The following is a 19,921-nucleotide window of genomic DNA, read 5'->3' on the forward strand; positions in this document are numbered from 1 at the left end:
AGCTGTCGACCTGGGTCGAGGGGGAGAAGGTCCTCTGCCACTTCCAGACGGGCTTTAGAAAGGGGTTGTCAACAACATTAAATGGTATGGTGTTGAACCTGCTTAGTGAATCCATGGCGGTCAAAGGGGGCATACCAGTGTATGGGGCATGGATAGAACTCCCTAAGGCTTTTGATCATATTGATAGGGCAAAGTTGTGGAACAAACTTAGGAGTAAAGGGATCTCGGAAAGGCTGCTTTCAATAATAATGGAATTTCACAAAGGGAACACAATAAGGGTGAGACTGGATAACAAGGGGCACTTATCCGAGGCAATCCCAGTGGAAAGAGGGGTAAGACAGGGCTGTCTGAGAGCACCCACATTCTTCAACTTATTTTTGGCAGACGTGGGAGCTCATTTATTATCGTCGGCTCTGGCCAGCCCGAAATGGAATGGGAGAAAGATCTTTTGGCTAGAATATGCCGACGATATTGTCCTGTTAGAGAATACTACTATAGGTTTACAGCGGTTGTTAAATGGATTGGGAGACTATGCGACTAAAAATGGCCTGAAAATAAACCCAAGTAAATGAAAGATAATGGTGTTCAGGCATCCTCTGAAGAGAGGGTGTTTGAACACTGGGTACTTGAAGGCCAAACAATCCCGCAAGTGGAAGATCTGGTATATTTGGGGTATAAGCTTTATGCTTATCTGACACATTATGAAGTGGAACAAGACATTGTGAGTAAGGGTCTCTGTTTTGTTCCCCATTTGAAAAAAATGAATTCTAAATACCGTAGATTCTCAATTATCCCCATGAGAAAATATTACTTGATGAAAATTGTTCCAATATTGTTGTATGGGCCGGAAGCCAAGCCGCTGATTTGGGAATTTGACTGGGCAAAATTGGAAGGCAGAATATGGAAGGGGGCTTTAAATCTGCCCTGTAGTACCCCAGGTTGGCACCTGAGGTATGAATTAGGCTTGAAATCTCTAGTGTGCTTGGCCAAATGGAAACTGATGTCACTGTTCAGAGAAATCATAAGCCTGAAACCAGACTCACTGTATGAGGATGTTAAGGCGCACCTGGGGGGCCTGAAATCGAGGGCTTTGCTGTACTTGGAATGTAGACTGGAACAAGAGCTAGCCAAAATAGGCCTAGACAGAGAGGTTAATAGTTAATCCTTTAAAAGTAAAGCGGGAAATGGAACTAATGGATTGGATAGACATCACTGCTAAAGTTCTGACAACAAGCCAGTGGAACAGCTTTCTGGTGGTCGATACTAAACTAGGCTTTCTTCCACGATACCTGGTAAAGTTCCCAGATAGTAGAATTAGGAATGACTTTTTAAGGGCGAGACTTAATATACTGCCCACAGGAGAGATTTTGGCAATTAGAAAACAAGGGGAAAAGGCAGTAAAATACTGTAATGAATGCGATCCACCAACAAATCAGTCACTAAAGCATTTGCTGCTGGACTGTGAAGGGACACAGGCCCTCAGGGAAAAAAAGTTGGGAAGATTTGCAGAGAGGTTGGAATAGTTATCATCTGAGAACATGTGGTATAGAATGATTTCAGGGTATAATGTCCAACTTACAGCAGCGGTAGTGGAGATTTTGAGAGCCCTAAATCCTCTCCTGTAAAAGGAAAGTCACTTTTGGGATAGAGAATTGGGCGGGGGGGGGCTTTGGGCCCAGAAAGTGGACAATCCGTGGGCTACCAGGCATTTGTAAATTGTTAGGTAGAATTGCTGAAGATGTTTTAGAGAGTAGGGATGAGGGGAGGTCCTTGTGGGTTTTATAACTGTGTTTTAGGAATTTTATTTTTTATCAGTTTGCATAGTCCTTGTTGGTATGACACCATTTTAGAACAAAGAAACAAGAGTTGAAATCAAAATGTTGGACGATTCTTAAAATGGCGGCGACATCGATTGAAAAGCGGAACATTACGAATGCGGATTTCTGTGTAATGCGAATGAGCTTAGGTCAATATTCATAACAAGCCGGTATTATGTCATTATGTTTTAACAAACCCTCCTTTTGGCCTAAGCCAAGAGCATTACTCCAACATTCGCCTTACTCAAAACTCCACGCCTCAATGTCCGTACATCCTGAATTACATTCTTCAGAAATATCGATCACCATGAGTTCCTTGACAGTGATATCCTTCATTACAAAAGTTTCCTTGGGCGCATGTACCTTTGGTCCTAATGTACCTATAGTTTGCGCACAACATCCTCCTAACATCTAACATATGCCAAGAAGACATTGCACACAACAACAAAACAATAGAACACCAAGAACTACCATCCCCATGAACGGGGGCGTGGCCAGGCAGCCATGGAATAGGCTGTGTTTCCTGGGAGCTCCGTGATCCGGCATACTGATCCTTTGTAAAGCGTGCATTAAACAGCCCATCACGGCTTGGAAACAATATCAACTGCATGTGAGCACATTGGGCAGAAGGAGAGCAAGACGGAGCCCTGTTTGCGGTGAGGAAGTGTCATTCTGGACACGTTGTATCCCGTGCCCGGCTGAGAAACAAATTCCAAGATGGCAGCCTGAGGACAAAGGACAGCCGAGCCCCTGAGAACGCCAGCAACAACTGTGCGGGACGGATGTCAGCCCTTGAGAGGACCGGGTGATTGAGAAAGAAGTCTTGATGACCTCGGGCGCTCATAGCCGCAGATACATTTGTTGTGCTCTCAGCGCAGTGGAAGATAAGAGCGTGGCGGTGAGCGTGCCTGGTGGAGGCATCGAGGTTCGGATGCGGACCGCGACATTGTATCCACAAGGAGCGGGTAGCGCTGATGCTGTGAGTGGCCGGGAGCCCTTAGCCACCACAGAACAGGGCTGCCACTGGAAGGAAGCCTGCGGCGCACCCCATGGAACGGGCGCGAAGCCCTAGGAATTGCTGGCAGAGGGACCTGCTGTGGTCTGTAATGTGTGTGTGGCACAGATTATTGAAGCACAACGCGGAGCGGGCCGCTCCGAGCATTGGAGGGCTGTAAGGAGTGCGACTGGGGACTGCTGCAGTGGTATTTGAGTGTGTGCGAGCAGGCTGCAGACGAACTTGCACTAGGAGCAAGCTGCATAGGAGGAAGCAGATTCACAGATGCCCCTCCCCGCGGGAAAGTGTCCCACTATAACTACTGACAATGGACATATGTAGACAAGCTGGTATATGGGAAACTGCACACATGCCACAGCTGATATCTGCATAGCCCTGAGGTCTGGGTGAGACAATCAGGCACAACGAAGCAGTGTCACCGCCCCATGAGCATTCTGAACGGGCCACGCAAGGTTTGCCACAACAAAAGGAAGACGGCGGCCCGGCTGGAGTAGAGGTGGCCAGAGGCCCATACCCGATGATACAGGGCCGCTGCCAGGCAGGAGGGTGCAGTGCAGTGGAAGCCAGGGACAGAGACAAGCTGGAATCCCCATGATCCGGGTGAGGCAGTGGGCACACAGAGGAAGGCGTTGCCTGCCCATAAGAGACTGCACAGACATCACAGTGTTGTGACTTCCCCCGCAGGGCGGCCCAGGAGGCACGAAATGGTGGCTGGCCCCAAGAAGTCTCACTAAACACTGCAGCCAGAAAGAACCTACACACGGATCCCAGCAGTACGCAGTGTCCTGGAAAGTTGAACTGAAGCAGCATAAGAAGGCGCCCGCAATATGGCGCAAAAGGGACTCAAGAGCAAAGTGAAGCAGCGGACCCTGGACATATTTACCAAAGCGCAGCAACCCACCACCCCCCAGCGCAGTCTGGGATGAAGGCTCAAGAGACTGAGGGTGTGGTGGGAGACCGCCAACAGATACTGGAGGCTATTACAGAACTGAAATCCTCATGGGGAGTGGCGATGGCCGAGCTCAGAGAAGCGCTGGAAAAGAAGATAGACACAGTGGGAATAGATGTTAACCTGCTGCAGCAAGATATGAGAGCGCTGGCGGACCGAACTAGTAGCTTGGAAAAGTGCTGTGAAGAAAGATTAGGACCTTAGTTCCACGAATGCAAAAGAGGTCTACGTGCTGAAGCAACAAGTGGCCAATTTGGAGAATCGGGCGGAAGAAGCTGAAGGGCGGGCTAGGCGAAGCAACATACGGGTGGTGGGCCTGCCGGAAGGGGAAGAAGGTGCGCGGATCCCACAGACTATGTCGAGAACATGCTGCTTCAGGCAGTGGGAGCTGGTAAACTTTCCCAGGGATTTGAGGTAGAGCGAGCACATCGGGCCCAGACGAGGAGACCACAACCAGGGGCGCCGCCTAGGGCTATCATTGCGAAAATCTTGAATTATAGAGACCGTGAAAAGATTTCGGAATTTTTCCGAAAAGGTGGTACTGTAACACAAGCGTCAGCAACGATCACGGCCTACCCGGACTATACAATGCTGGTGCAAAGACAACGTTACAGCTACGTGGCAGTCAAGAGAAGATTGCGCACTGCAGGGATGAATTACATGTTACTCTACCTGGCTAAGCGTAAAGTTCTGCGAAAGGGTAAAGCCCACTTCTTTGAGACCCTGGAAGAAGCAGTGTGCTGGCTGGACACGCATGGATGTCCAGAGCTGGAAGGGGACCAGGACCTAAGCGGAGAGGATAAGTGAGCCGGTGATACGGTGGCAGAGGAAGTGGGAGCGACATTGCATAAGGGTAAGGGGGCGGGGTTGTTGGCATAAACTGAATGGTAATAGAGCAGAAGCCCCCTGCCATATATGCTCGCCAATGAACACTGGACTGGAATATAGTACTGACTATTGAAGAATGTGATGCATAGCGCTGCATTGTATAGACATATCGGAGCCACAGGATACTTGCGCTTTATCCCCATTAGTAGAAGTAGTAGGTGCGCTGATAGGGCAACATCTCCCCACAGAGTCCCAAGTATGGGCAGTGCTGGGAAAGGGCTAGATGTGGGGGAGCCTGAGATCCAGGGATGGAGCTGGGCAACAGTTGGGAGGGAAGAGGGGGCGTTTCAGTGTGAGTTGGGGTGGGGAAGGGACGGGTGGGGGCAGGGCGGTTGGGGTGTTTGATGTGTTGTTAGTTAAGGGGAGTTTAAGTTGGGAAACAAGCCTACGCAATGGGGGCATACAATTGGATTTGGACTGCACTGCTGAGGGGAGTTCAAGCTGGGATATGATAGGTGGGAGGAGGGAGTGACTCTGATATGCTATGGGGGATCTTAAAATAGTCACTTGGAATGTCGGGGGGCTCAATAGTTACCTGGAGCAGAACAAAGTCATGCTATATTTACGGAGACAGAAGATATATTTCGCCTTATTGCAAGAGACGCACCTGACACGAGAGAAGATGGCGATGATCAGGAAGAAATGGAGGGGTACGCTGGTGGGTTTGCCTTATCCGGCTTATGCTAGGGGAGTGATCATCTGGGTGGCGCCACACGTCATGTTTCAGCTGTTACAGACGCTGGTGGAGATGGACGGGAGGATGGTTGTGGTGAGGTGATTGGTAGAAAATAGGGAGATAAGTATCGTGAACACGTATGCCCCGAACCATATTTTAAAACGCTGTGTAACAATCTAAGTATGTGTGTAGGGAGTGCAGTGATTTGGGGGGGGCTTTAATTGCGTATTGAACCCTAGGGTGGACAGGTCAGATGGGAAAATGGATAGGCCGACCCCATCGGCTAAAGCGCTACAGTTGCTGCTGAATGACTTTGGGTTAGAAGATGTATGGAGGGTGCGCCATCCTCATGAGAGGCAATACTCGCACTATTCCGCCCGCAGCAACTTTGCACAAGGCTGAACTACGTCTTTGTTACTCCAGAGGAACTGACCGAGATCACGCAAGTTGAATATAAAGCAAGGGTCCTCTCGGACCGCTCGCCTCTGATCCTTAGTTGGCAATGTTGCCCCCCGAGAGCAAGGATTCCGACATGGCGCCTCAGGGCAGAGGCGCTCAAAGACCCCCACTTCAGGGAGGGAATGAGGGAGGAGATAGTTCGCTATTTTGAGACAAATACGGGTAGTGTGGATTCGCCGGGCACATTGTGGGAGGCTTTCAAAGTTGTGATGAGAGGAACGGCCATAGCAACATCTAAGGGATTGCTGGTGGACCTGCAAGACACTGAGGGAGAGCTGGAAAGGGCACTTAGGGAAGACAATAGTACCACCCAAGACGTGAATCTGATACCACGGCTGCAGCAAAAGTGTGCAGGCCACTGGGAAAGATTGTGTAACCTTAACTACAAAAGGTATGTAGAGAGGCAGCACGCGAGAGGAGATAAACCAGGAAGGCTTCTGGCATGGCTATATAAGAGTGAAACCCCTAGACCCCCGATTAGATTGATAATAAGAGAAGGCTGGACAGTGGCGGACACCCAAGAAGGAGTTAATCAGGAGTTCGAAAACTATTATGGGCGGCTATATGGGGTTGATAGTGAAGATGATCGCGCAATGATAGTGGAAACACTGGAGGACATAGGATTGCTGCAGATCAGTGCTGAGGAAAGAGAGGAGATGGATGCACCGATTACTTTGGAGGAGTTAGAAGAGGTGGTAAGGCAGTTGCCAACTAGTAAGATCCCGGGAGCTGATGGACTACTGAGCAAATTTTATAAAATATATAAAGATGAAGTGCTCCCCCCGTTGTTAGTCATGCTGAATGAGGCGTATGAGCTAGGCAGACTGCCAGAGTCACTCCGAGAGGTGATTATAATACCACTCCCCAAACTCAACAAGCCGGGGCATAGCTGCAGCTCTTATAGACCCCTGTCGATGTTGAATCAAGACAGTAAAATTCTGGTTGCCGTTCTGGCAAACAGATTAAGGAAAGTCATAGGCAAACTGATACACCCGGACCAGATGGGCTATGTCCCAAATAGAAACATATCCAACAATCTTAGAAGGCTCCACAGAGTCATAGAATATGGAAATGAAAGCGAAGACGAATTGGCAATTGTATCGTTGGATGCAATAAAGGCCTTCGACTCGGTCAAATGGCCATGGTTGTTGGCGTCCCTTGCAGGCTATGGGATGGGTCCAGGATATCTACAGTGGGCAAAAATGTTATATAGTGAACAGCTGGCCAGGGTTAAAACAGGGTCAGTGGTATCGGAAAGGTGGCAGCTCCTTATGGGAACCAGACAAGGTTGCCCATGGTCCCCTATGCTCTATATATTGGCCTTGGAACCCCTAGCTATCTACTTAAGGCAACAATATGACACGATAGGCATCCCTGTGGGTGGTGAACGACACCTGATATCATTATACACAGACGATATACTATTGTATTTGCGATATCCAGAGGAAAACCTCCAATATGTTTTGGAGGTGATGGGGAGATATGCGGAAATGTCCGGAATAGCGGTAAACCCTCAGAAGTCTAGTATGTTCCCGTTGGGTGGATATAAAGGGATCCCTCTGAAGCAACTGCCTGTGTTGCAGGTGCAGTGGGCGGGCAGCACATTTCTCCACCTGGGAATAGATATATATCACGCTGTGGAAGATGAGCATAAGCAAAATACAGAAGTAGCCATCACGAAAATTGAGAATTGCATGCGATTTTGGGTAAAGCTGCTCTTAGCAATGATAGGACGTAGTGCAATGTTAAAGATGGTGGTATTGCCCAGGCTCCTGCACTACTTCGGGAATATCACGTATTGGATACCAAAGAAGTTTTTTAGCAGATTGGCCAGCATGTGCAAGGTCTTTCTGTGGCAGGGCACAAGGAATAGAGTGGCCTGCTGGAAGCTACAGAACTTTTATGAGAAGGGGGATATAAAGCTGCCTAATTATGAAGTTTATTATTTTGCAAGTCAGCTGCAATATGTGGCCAAATGGCTCTCAAAGGAGGTGACCTCCGAGACCAGACTGTTCAGGCAGGACTGTGCCCCATTCTACCTGAAGGAGATTATGTGGTTGCCCCAGGCAGTAATGGCTGGGTGCCCCAAGATGATGGTATTAGGATGGAAGATGTGGCACAGGGCGTGCCAACTAATGGGGAACCCATGGCCATGCTCCCTTCAGGTACCACCGGTTGCATTGGCGGGTGAAAAAGAGCAACTGAGGAGAATAATTAGGAACCATTGGGAGCCAGCCGGTATAGCGACAATGGGGGATATTTGGCAGGAGGGGACCATAACGAATTTTGGGGAGTTGGAGGCGGAAACTGGGCTACACACTGGCCAGTATATCACGTACCATAGACTGGTGCGGAAGATTAAGAGTATGTGGTCCGAACTGGTGCTTGAGGAAGAACCAGATGCCACCATAGATATAATATACGACATAGCAGAGGGAGGACATGAGATATCCAGAATATACGAGATGATGATGGCCAAAGTGGAAAAGGAGATGGTGCACTTGAGACTAGAATGGGAGGAGGAAGTAGGGTCCCCGATGGAGGATGGGATGTGGGAGCGTGCCCAAGGATATCACAAGAAGGTGTCAAGGAACGCAAGACTTAAGCAGATGCAATTATATATTACGCATAGGGCGTATCTGACACCACAGAGGATAGCCAGTTTCAAGAACACAGGATGACAGGTATGCCCTAAGTGTGTTGAGGAAAACGCAGGCATGGTGCATATGTTTTGGTCATGCCCGGTTATGGAGCGCTTCTGGGGCGAGGTTGCACGCAAACTAGCGGAAAAGGGTATTAAGATCGTGGTGGATACTGTGTGGGCTTGCCTGTTAGGGGGGTTCCCTAGGCCATGGAAACTTAGGCATGTAAGAAAACTGAAAGATCTGGCATATGCGCTTGCAAAGGAGAATTGCTATGGGGTGGAAGACGTGCCACAAACCACGATTGGAAGTATGGTAGAAAGACCTGCAGAAATGGGCGGAGGCGGAAACCATGGTATGGCTAGAAGCTAGCGGTGCTGGGGGAGGAGGAAACTGAGACCCTGATGGCCTGGAAACTATTGATAGCAGAACTATTTGGGTCAATACATGACCCGGTGAATCCCACGGAAGGGGATTCCCCATCGCAAGTTGCCGCAATAGAACACTAGTGAGAGCAGGCTCGTAACGGGGGGTGGGTAATGGGAGCCAGTGAACAAGACTGAAAATGTATAACCGAAATGTTATTGTGCACACTGCAAGTTTGGTCTGTATTGTTTGTTTAAATATTCAATAAAAATAAAAAAAAACTACCCTCCCCATGAACGTAGAAAGTCCCAGAACCAAGCACTAAGATCCCAACTTCCTTCGGGAACATGTACTTCCATACTTGAATATGGTAGGGGAGGAGTCAGGTACGAAAACACAATAAGCAGATCCCACCAATTTACATACTCGACCACACTCAGCTAGGATGATGTCTAACACCATCCTGTTCTGTAGAGCTACTAATCTAATTGCTTTCTGTGCCAACGTCACATTGTATAGTATATTGGTGGTTCTGTTGATGGTTCTCTCCAATACTCTTGTCAGTCTCCTAATATCCTCAGAGTTCATGATCTGTCCCCAAAATGGCACAAAGGATTTTGCTACATCACCCATGACTTGTGAAGGAGTATCACCGTTCTGTTACGCTCACCTGATCTCCACAGGGGTGCCGAACAGAGCTGGATGATCCGGTGATGAGTGGTGTCTTGTGCTCCCCTCTAGCTTCATCACGAAATCAGGCTTGCCTAGAAAGTTAAATCACAGGTTACCCAACCATATGGATGAGGGCAACTCCCACCTCCCGTGGCGTCCTCTTGCACCCCCACTGCTATATTTTACCTTTGTGTTATGAATAGCGGGCTCTCCGTCCTGCCACTGTTCGCAGGGGTGCGTAGTAGTTCAAGGATCTAGTTACTTCACTGATCCTATTAAGTTCCAGACAACTGTGACTCAATGGTAAGTCTTATTCCAATGGTATGGATAGCTTAAGAGTTCAAGTTGTAAAAGTTCACTCTGTCCCCATCTTTACAGGTTTCTTCTTCGTGCTTAAGATGGAGCGAGGTCCTTTGATAGCTGGCTTCCCAAGGTAAGATTTGCGCCAGTGCTATGCGAAAGTCTTTCCACACGGTATAGTTTTCTGCACAACTAATCTGCTGCTTTTATATTCTGCAGGGGCGGAACCTCCTGGACAAAGGTTGCGTGATGAAGTATTGCGAGTCCGTGAGGATTTGCTGCCTTCAGATGAGAGCGGCCTTGCGCAGAATTATAAGTCTAAATGAGGCCTTCCCCACTGCACGGCTAACCTGATGTCTTCTTTTGTGTTCTATAGATGCGGCAGCTCCCGAGCGGCGATCGGATGATGGAGTGGCGATCGTGTGATGATGCTCCGATGGTTCGCTGGTAAGTATTAGCGTGGCGCTGATCTGAGATGAAGATCGAGTGGTCTGCATGGCTAATCTAGTGTCCTTTCCTTTTCAGCTCTGAAGAAGTGGGGACTCCAGAGCGGCCGCGATGAAGACTCGGGTAAGTATCTTGTTCTGCTCTCTTTTCTCACTCTTCCTTGCAGGTAGCTCGAGACACCACACATAGGGCCTCATCACGAGTTGGGCGGTAACGCCGGCGCTAATAGGGCTGGCGCTATCTGCCCTACCGCCAAACCAACACTTTTTCCCCCTGCTGTGGCAAATATGAACATATCCAGCAATTAGTTCTGTTTAGAATAGCATGGGTCGCATTCATAATGAATAGAAGAGTATTATTGTGGTAACTCTGTTTTGGGAATGCCTAGAACAGGGGTCTCCAACCTTTACGTTAGCTAGAGATACTTGTAGTGGAGGCCAACAGTGGAGAGCTACTAGCGGGCGATATCGGGGTGGGAATATTTGTAAACCTCTGAATTTTTACCAATATTTTTGGGCCCGCTTATTTCCCCTCTACAAAACAGATGGAATAACATATGCCTTCACAATTATATTAAGAACTTCAAAAACCTCTTTGTTGCATTATTATTTATTAGTAGCGGTCTCAAAAAGACATATTTGTTGGACTACCACACACAAATCCTGTAATTTTTGTGCCCCTTACTTTGCGTTTTATGCAGGCTTTCTACATGCTAGGCACACTATTATTTCCCAAATGTGCATTTCACACTTCCATAAAAAAAAAGTAATTTCCAGATTGAAAAATGCCACTTGCGTTCACTAGTTTTCTTTGAAATATATTTTTTGTCAGACACCACACATAGGGCCTCATCACGAGTTGGGCGGTAACGGCGGCGCTAATAGCGCTGGCGCTATCTGTCCTACCGCCAAACCCACCGGCGCTATTAGCGCCGGATCACGGGTTTGGCAGATTTGGAAATCCCCATTCCCCATTGAGCCCATTCGGGAATACCCCATTCCCCATTGGGCTCAATGGGGACATTTCGAGCTCATACCGCCGGTGGATTTCCCGCCGGCGGTATGAGCGCAAATTTTCGGCGGATTTCCCCCCAGCTCAGAGCTGGGTAGAAATCCGCCGAAACCCTGATATGGGGGACCCTTAAATCCGGCATTAACAGCACTACCGCCGGATTTAAGGGTTACCGCCAAACTCGTGATGAGGCCCATACTCTGTTATTTGTGTGCCCCTCTGTGTTTTAGCACAGGTTATATTTATAAATATGTTATATGCTTGTCAAACTGTTTAATCACAAATGAATGCTTCTGTTGTGCTGACAACAGTTTTTAGGCAATTAAACTGTGGGTTCATGGGTGCCAACTTTTGATTTTCACTACAGGGGCAGACATATCCCCCACCTCAGCCCTGAATATAAGCAAGCAACCAGCCCAACCCATACCCTGGCCAAACACATTTTATAGCACTTGTTTTTATAAGGCATTGCAAAAAGTCATACGATTAACAACCTGTAGTTTTGAATATTTAACATCTCAGCATCGGTCTGTCAATCTGCTGAGCTACCCTGGTAGGCTTCTACTGTACAGCGTGTCTATGCATCACTTAATATACTAAAAGTGGGTGTACCTGTGTCATGGAAGTGATTCAAAGTGGAAATGTACAGTGTGGAGTTTGGAAAGAAGCCACATGAAAGAAATTGCACCATTTTTTAAAATATTATTTTGAACATTTCCAGGCGAGCGGCAGTGCTAGTGTGATATTTTCATTGTGTAGTCACAATGATCCTCATTCTGCCCCAGCCCCTCCGAAATCTCTGGCAAACAAGAGCAGCTTGCTTAAGCAAGACAGTGTCGTGGGGGCACACAAGGCCAACTGTGGGACTGCAGGCGGCCTGCAGAAGCAGAACGCGATACTGACATCTATCAGTGAATTTACAAGCAGCTCTACATGGCACAGCAGCAAAGCTCCCTGCCCGCAATTGGGACGACCGGGGTTCGGATCCTGAACACAGAAAAGAGCAGCAAAACACACCATTAAATAATTTAACTTAAGGAAGTGTTTATTTTTCGGTATCTCCAGCGCGGGTGACTGAAGAGGCTCAGGCGAGCTACTAGTCACCCGTGATCTACTGTTTGGTGACCTCTGCCCTAGAAGGTAGAGTATGCAGATGCACGAAAGGTGAAAACATAGTGGGAACACTTTCGGTAGGTAACAAAGTTTCAAGTGGATGCACCCCCTCAATATACCAAAACCCAAGCGCAAGTGCAACTGTTAGACCAGTTAATATTATCACACGAAAACAGTGGGCCTCATTACGAGTCACCTGGTATGGAAATAACGATGGCGGTAAACCCACCGCCACCGTTGTTTCCATACCGGGTGATCTCGAGTCCTGCAGGCGGAGGTGTCATTCCCGCCAGGTCTCACCTGGCGGGTTTAACACCACCCGCCTGCAGGCGGACGCGGAAACACCGGCACCATGGGACTCAATGGGAATGGGGATTTACCGAATTCCGCCTCTGGAATTCCCGGGTCATCGGGGTTGTAATTCCCCGGTAATTCCGGGAATCACAGAGGCAGAATGGTAACATGAGTCCGGCAGTAACTGAGCTGGAAAAAATGGCAGGTTACCGCCGGACTCGTAATGAGGCCCAGTGAGTACTCAAGGACCATGATTTTTGATGCTCAATGTCTTTGTCAGCCACATGACCAATAGCTTGCTTCGTATGAGTAGAGTTTAGCGAAGGGCATTGTTCCTCAAAATCCGTTTAGAAAAGTCTCTCTGACAGACTCCTTAAGTTCATTTGTTGGTGATTTCCTGACCACGTGGTGTATCTTGCTTGAAGGTAACTTTGCTGGCCCCGGCCACTTACTTATGTTTCGGTGAGAGAGTGGCAAGGGACTAGCTCAACAGTGGTTTCTTGTGGGCACAGCCTTGCTGTGCTGTAAGTCTAGTGCCGTGGAAGCAGATTGTACCTCAAGACTCCAGGTACGGTATGATCTGCAGAGTGTCGTTGCTTCCTGATGGAAGTGGTGAAACAGAAGCAAGATTGCTCAAGGGTGCAGAAAGATCCAAAGAAGAATTCAAAGACAAAGCAGCAGTCTCCCCATGCCCCACGGGCTCAGGAAGAATCTCTGAGGCACCCGTGGTGTTGTTCAAAACAGCCTTATCATGTGAAACAGAACAAACTGTTTCCTTCTCTTCTTCTTTGTGGAGTGGCAGAGGAAAAGGTATTTTCTTGACATGAGTCGTGTGTATCCAATGTCGCTTCCCTGCTACTCGTACAGCGGTCTGTGTGGCCAACAGGACCTGAAACGGTCCTCTCCAACGCGGTGCAAGATAGGATGCTCTTTAAAAAAATTTGAAAGCACCCAGTCCCCAGGTCTAAGTCGATGGCCTGGCCCCTCATAGTTAACTGGGAGGGCTTCTCGCACCTGTTGATAAATCAAATACAAGTTTTGAGTTAACTAGACACAGTATTCAGAAAGGCGCAAATGCTCCACGTCTTTCAGTCTTTTGGGTTTAGGCAGATTCCAAGTATTAGCTGCCCTCCCCATCACGATAACGTAGGGGGGGAAGAGTCCAGTTCTGGTCTGTGGGGTCGTCCACATGGACAATAAAACTACCGGTAAGGCATCTGGCAATTTCAAGTTAATGCTAGCACAGACTTTAGCTAGCTTGTTCTTTATGATACCATTATGGCGTTCTACAAGTCCGGCACTCTGAGCGTGTCTGGCCAAATGAAACCGTTTATCGATCTGCAATCCCGCGCATACTTGCAGGATAACAGCAGCGATAAAATGTGGACCATTGTCCGACCAGATGACTCTCGACAAACCAAACCTAGGAAAATATTCCTTAAGCATGGTTTTCGCCATTGTCATTGCTGTGGCATCTTTCACAGGGAAGGCTTCAACCCACTTGCTAAAGGCACAAATGATGAAGTCGAAATGTATTACCTCGAAGGTCACAGAGGGGGGACCAAAACTACCCCTCTTGTTGCTGTACCCTTCCCCACATTATGCTGTAAGCATACCATACAGTTTTGGACCAAACGCTCAGCAGTCTTTGAGATATTTACATTTACCCAAACAGGTTCTAGTAATATACACATTTTCCTAGCACATAAATGAGTAGGACTATGAGCCATTGTAACCATGGCGGTGACGTGAGCATCGGGTAGCATCCATCTTTTCCTTATATTGTCTACCCAACAACCTTCCTCATCCAAACTTGCTAAACCCTCAGCCCAGTGCTTAAGTTCTTCTGGAGTGGCATCAACTTGAATACTTTTTATCAAATCAATTCCATCATCTATTGTACAGGTATTCGTAGCTTCTTTTGTTATATACATTTCTGAACATAAATCAGTGGCAGTCTGTTTAGCTATCCTGTCAGCAAAAGCATTTCCTCTACCTACATCGTCTGTTACTTTCTGATGTGCGCGCATTTCATGATTGCTAGTTGAGTAGGAAGCGCAAGTGCTGAGAGTAGCTGAACTATCAAGGTACCATGTTGGATTTTAGTTCCGTGTGAGGTCAAGAAACCTTGTTCTGCCCATAGTCTACCGAAGCTGCGAACCACCCCAATTGCATAAGTTGACAAGCTCGAGTCAATGCGATAATCTGTGCGGCCTGCAAGATTTATGCGAGATTCCCTTGGTTTCCACAATCGTGCTTAATGTAGTGATGGCATAAGCAGCAGTGGATGTTCCATCCGAAAGTTTGAAGCAGGAGCCATCGCAAAACAGTGCCCTGATGGCATAAGCAGCAGTGGATGTTCCATCCGAAAGTTTGAAGCAGGAGCCATCGCAAAACAGTGCCCCTGATCTGATCTTTCAATGGTGTGTCTTTTAAGTCAATTCTGCCTTTGGTTTCTTGCTCTGTAGTATAGAGGCAGTCATGTGTTATTTCATCACTGCAAGCAATGTCTTGCGGAAGAGGCAGTAATTCAGCTGGATTTAATATGCAACACCTCTTAATTTGGATATGCGGAGCGAATGGGATCAGTTTGTATCTTGCTATTCATGCGGAAGTAAGGAGTTGCATTTGCGTTCTGTTAAATAGAACGTCTACGAAGTGGGGTACCATCACGGTTAAAGAGTGATCTAAAACCATACCCTCACGTTGATTTACGGACGCATCAGCAGCAGCGACATCTCTCAAACATTGCGGCAAAGCGCATGCAACAGGATCAAGTGTGGAGGAAAAATAACTGCACAGTCTATGCTTCCCCACTTGTTCCTGCGTTAACGCAGCCAAAGCACATCCATCACATTCATGCACATACAACACAAAGGCATTGTCATAATTTGGTATGCCCAAAACTGGTGCTGAACACAGTGCAGCCTTGAGCAGATCAAAAACTTTCTAGTGTTCCAAGTTCCACGGTAATGGCAAAGAAATGCCCTTCTCTGTCAATGTCAACATTAGTTTTATCACTAGAGAAAAATTAAGGATCCACTGTCTACAGTAAGAAGTCATTCCTATCAAGGCTCTGACCTCTTTCTGTGTATTTGGGACAGACATGCCAGAGATGCTTTTTATCCATTCAGGTGTCAGTCTCCTTCCCTCCTTTGACAGGAGATGGTCTAGATAGGCGACCTCCTGTCGACAATACTGAATTTTTTTCAATGAAGCCTTATGAACATGTTCTGCTAGATGAATAAGCAACAACACATTGCCCTCTTTAAAAGCAACTTCTGAGCCTGCAGTTAAAAGAAGATCGTCAAAGCAGTACAAGTGGGAGGCAACTCAAGTGTATCGAGCTGCTCTTTCAAAGCTCTACTGTGAATGCTCAGACTCTCCGTGTACCCTTGTGGCACACAAGTGAATGTAAATGAGCGTCCCCCTGCGGTGAATGCGAACAAATATCTACTATCCACGTGTACAGTAATACTAAAGAAGGCATTCTTAAGATCCACCATAATGAAATGAGTAGCAGAAGCTGGAATCATCGTTAATATCGTGGTTACATCAGGCACAATTGGAAATTGTGGAGCAACAATATTTTTGATAGCACGCAAATCAATAATAAATCAGAAAGGAATCACATTATCTCCTTTCTTATACACCAGTAAAATCATGCTATTGTACAAACTTCCTGAAATTTCCTCGATCACTCCACGATGGACAAAATCCGAAACTATGCTCTTTAGAGCTTGCTCACCATCAGCTGAAATCTTATATTGTGGAATACGTGGCAACTTCGCTCCTGGCTTCAAAACAATTTTAACAGGTTCAATTTGCAAAATGCCGACATCATTGTCGTGAACCGCCCATAAACATGCCGGAACTTTACTAAATTCAGGCGGTAAAGGTCTAGTCAAAAACTGTGAGGCAGAAGATTGCTGGGGTGAAATCGTCAAACATACTCCATCCGAAGAAAAATGAATGACTGCATTTAATTCCTTCAACAAATTCAACCCCAACAAATTCTCACCACAATTCGTCGTTAGAAGAAATGGACAGTGATCCATGAACGGTGCCAGTGAAATCGGTATCGGCTGAGAAACCGGACTAACCCCTGGCGTGCCAGAAAACCCTACAGAAATGTTATTCTGCCCTGACAGTGGAATATCTGGAACCCGTGAATGGTCAATGGAACACTTCTGTGCTCCTGTATCTATCAAAAATAGATGCTTCCTATTCCCCACCTTCATCTCAACGTAGGGCCCTTTCTGCTCAACGCGAATAGGTACTGGTTCCAGACCCTGCTTCGGGCTGTCCTAACGAAACAATATATCATCAAAGACAAGATCCTCAGAAAGATAGGCAGTTGAAGGATTATCAAAAATATTTCCATCTATACTAGGTTGCTGATTATCTTGCGAGAATGACTGTGGATTTTGAGCCGACTGGCTTCTACCAGGACCCCCTACCCCAGGGCGGCCTCTGGATCGTCTACCCATGATACCATATGTGTTATTCGATCTCTGTTGAAGGATCGGGCATTGGGCTCACCAATTACCCTCTTGTCTGCAATAAGCACATTGGTTCATGTGTACAGGACCCAACTATGTATTACTTTGTGAAACAAACTGGCCTCTAAACTGTGTACTCCCACCTCTGGTTCCTCTATCTGTTGCAACAATACTTAAGTTTTCAAGTCTCCCTTTTTCTTTTCAATCCTCTCTTTTTCATTATTGACTCTATTTTCGTAATATTGAGCCATATGCAATACTTCGGACTGTGATTTAGCTTACCAAGCACTTTCGGAAGTCATGATTTGTGATTGGATATCAGGCAACAATCCACGCACAAATTTATCCACAAACAAACTTTTTCCCGACTCCGAGCTTAAATTCTGTCTGCTAAAATCTGAAAATACTTGTTCGAACCGATTAAAGAATTCGGTAGCACCTTCAGATTTCCCTTGGGTACAAGCAGTGAGTTTGTCCCAAACTATTCTTCTCTTGGGAACCAGAGACTTTAATTTCGTTACTGTTCTGTCTGGCAAAGTCAGTATCACTTGAGGTGGTCTCTCACCAGCTTTCCTTTTTCCGTTTAACTGCACCAGGTTAACCCATGTGTCACCCAGTCCTGCTTGATCATCTACAGTCCTAATCGGTTTCCATAAATCAGCAGGTAGAATCACAGGGAACAACAATTCTATATCACACAGGCTGAAAAATGTTGAATGATTTTTCTTAATGTCTGGAATTGACTGCCTAATAGTGTTCACTTCCTGTCTGGAGAATGGTACATGAACAAATTGTGATACATAGTGAGCTTCAATAGTAGTGGCTGCTGCATCTGTTGCGACATTAGCTGGAATCTCAACTTTAGGAACAAATCTCAGAGGAACCTCTCTCACCAGCAACTGAGAAGTAGGCAACTCTGAACGTTTGTTAAGCAATAAGGCTAGATCGAGCACTAAAGTAGTCAAAGCAGTATCGGGCGCAAATGGTCTCCTATAAATAATCAGCAATTCTGCGGGACAATAAATCTTTTTCTTCATACATTAATCCTGCAGGTATTCTACAATTACCTGTAACACTTTCTTCTGCGCTTCTAGAGTATACTGACTAAACGTATCATATACTTCTATGGGAGATATTGACACATCCAAAATCCACCTAAGCGCATCCCTTGTGCAAATTTGCGGTTCTTCACTTGTTGATTTACAAGGAGGAAGGGACCGTTTCTGCACATACAAAGTGGCTAATCTATCACCATCTACTTCATCATTCCATAACCGTTCTAACTCCCTCCTTAACTCAAAAACCCTCTTGACATGCTCACTTACTTTCTCCGCAGTATCCCTTGAATAAGCTAAGACATTCAAATCCCTCAACCCTTGTGGGACATCCATGTCCGTCAAATTATTCCACATTACAGCCAAGTGTATTCCCATCCCTTCAATAAAAATATTCTGTTTGGGAATACTTTCTAGATCAAGAAGTGTAGCTAAAACAGCAGATTTTTCACCTTTCTCTATACATTTCTTAGCCCACGCATACAATTCTCTCTTATTATCTTTAGAACCTGTACTACGAGTCACTATTTTTGATTCAGCACTCGCCCCTTCATTCGCTACAAGCAGAGCAGAACCGCTTGGGAAAGAGAGAGTAGACAAATCCTGTACAACAGGTAGTGGAGACACTACCGCTGGCAACAAAGATGGAATCACAGGAACAGTAATAGTCAGTAAAGGTGGAGATACAGAAGGAGAAGCAACACTAGGAAGAAGAGGCAACTGTTTCTGTTGAAAATATAATAATGCCTTTTCTGAATTAGACATATGGCGACGTACATGCTTCTCTTGCTGCATAGCTTCTTTCTTCCAATTCTGAATTGCATCAAATGCTGCAGGTCTAGCTTTTTTCTTTAACAATATAGACTCTAAATACTCTATATGGGCAATCTCAAAACTACCATTGACTGGCCACTGAAATTCAGAAGCATGTTTAGTTTGTCTGTGCCAAATATCTTTGAATACTATACTACCAATGCTGTACTTACAGTACATAGTACATCCCGGCGACCCCTCCTATTTCGCCGGTCAGCCAAATTCCAAAGATTGTCTCTGCGGAATAAACCCCTGAAACAGGCAGACATTTTCCCATGCATGTCAGATCACTGGTGTTACTTGGTGTTGTTTGTGCTCATGAGGACAAAACTGCAACCAAATATCAGGATACTTAGGAATTGAGGCATGACTCACCTGATTACAAAGGACTGAGGAGGTCTGATCGGATTACAAAGGACAAAGGACCCTCGTGGTTGGTGATTTCGGCAAAACTGCCCGCCTCGATATGTGGACCCTCGTCAAGATGCCTTCTCACAGTGTGCTCACCGTTCAGGGACCGGATTGTGCAGTACTGTCGAGGTATTGCGTCCCATAGAAAGGGGCCCCTTTTTTCTCACCGGCCGATCCCGGTCCGATGGCCACATCTTCTCTTCAACGAGGTGGCATCAATCTTGAGGGTCCCTATTCGGGCGCCATCTGAAAGACCGAAGAAATATTGAGGCTTAGTACCTCAAATGAAATACACCAATCACGGGCTGAAAAGATACAAGTATCTTTTATTTCTGTACAGTCAAAGCAAAACAGATAGCTATCTGGCTCCCAACACCTCGCAGTGTGTACCAGCAGACACAGTGAGTGGTGAGAGTGCTGGACATCTGAACACAGACATATTTATACCATTTTTGAAACATTGTCCAGCCTCTCTCCAAGCTAATAATTCA

Source organism: Ambystoma mexicanum, chromosome 10 (assembly GCF_040938575.1).
Source record: "Ambystoma mexicanum isolate Mex_15411 chromosome 10, UKY_AmexF1_1, whole genome shotgun sequence".
Taxonomy (NCBI): Eukaryota; Metazoa; Chordata; class Amphibia; order Caudata; family Ambystomatidae; genus Ambystoma; species Ambystoma mexicanum.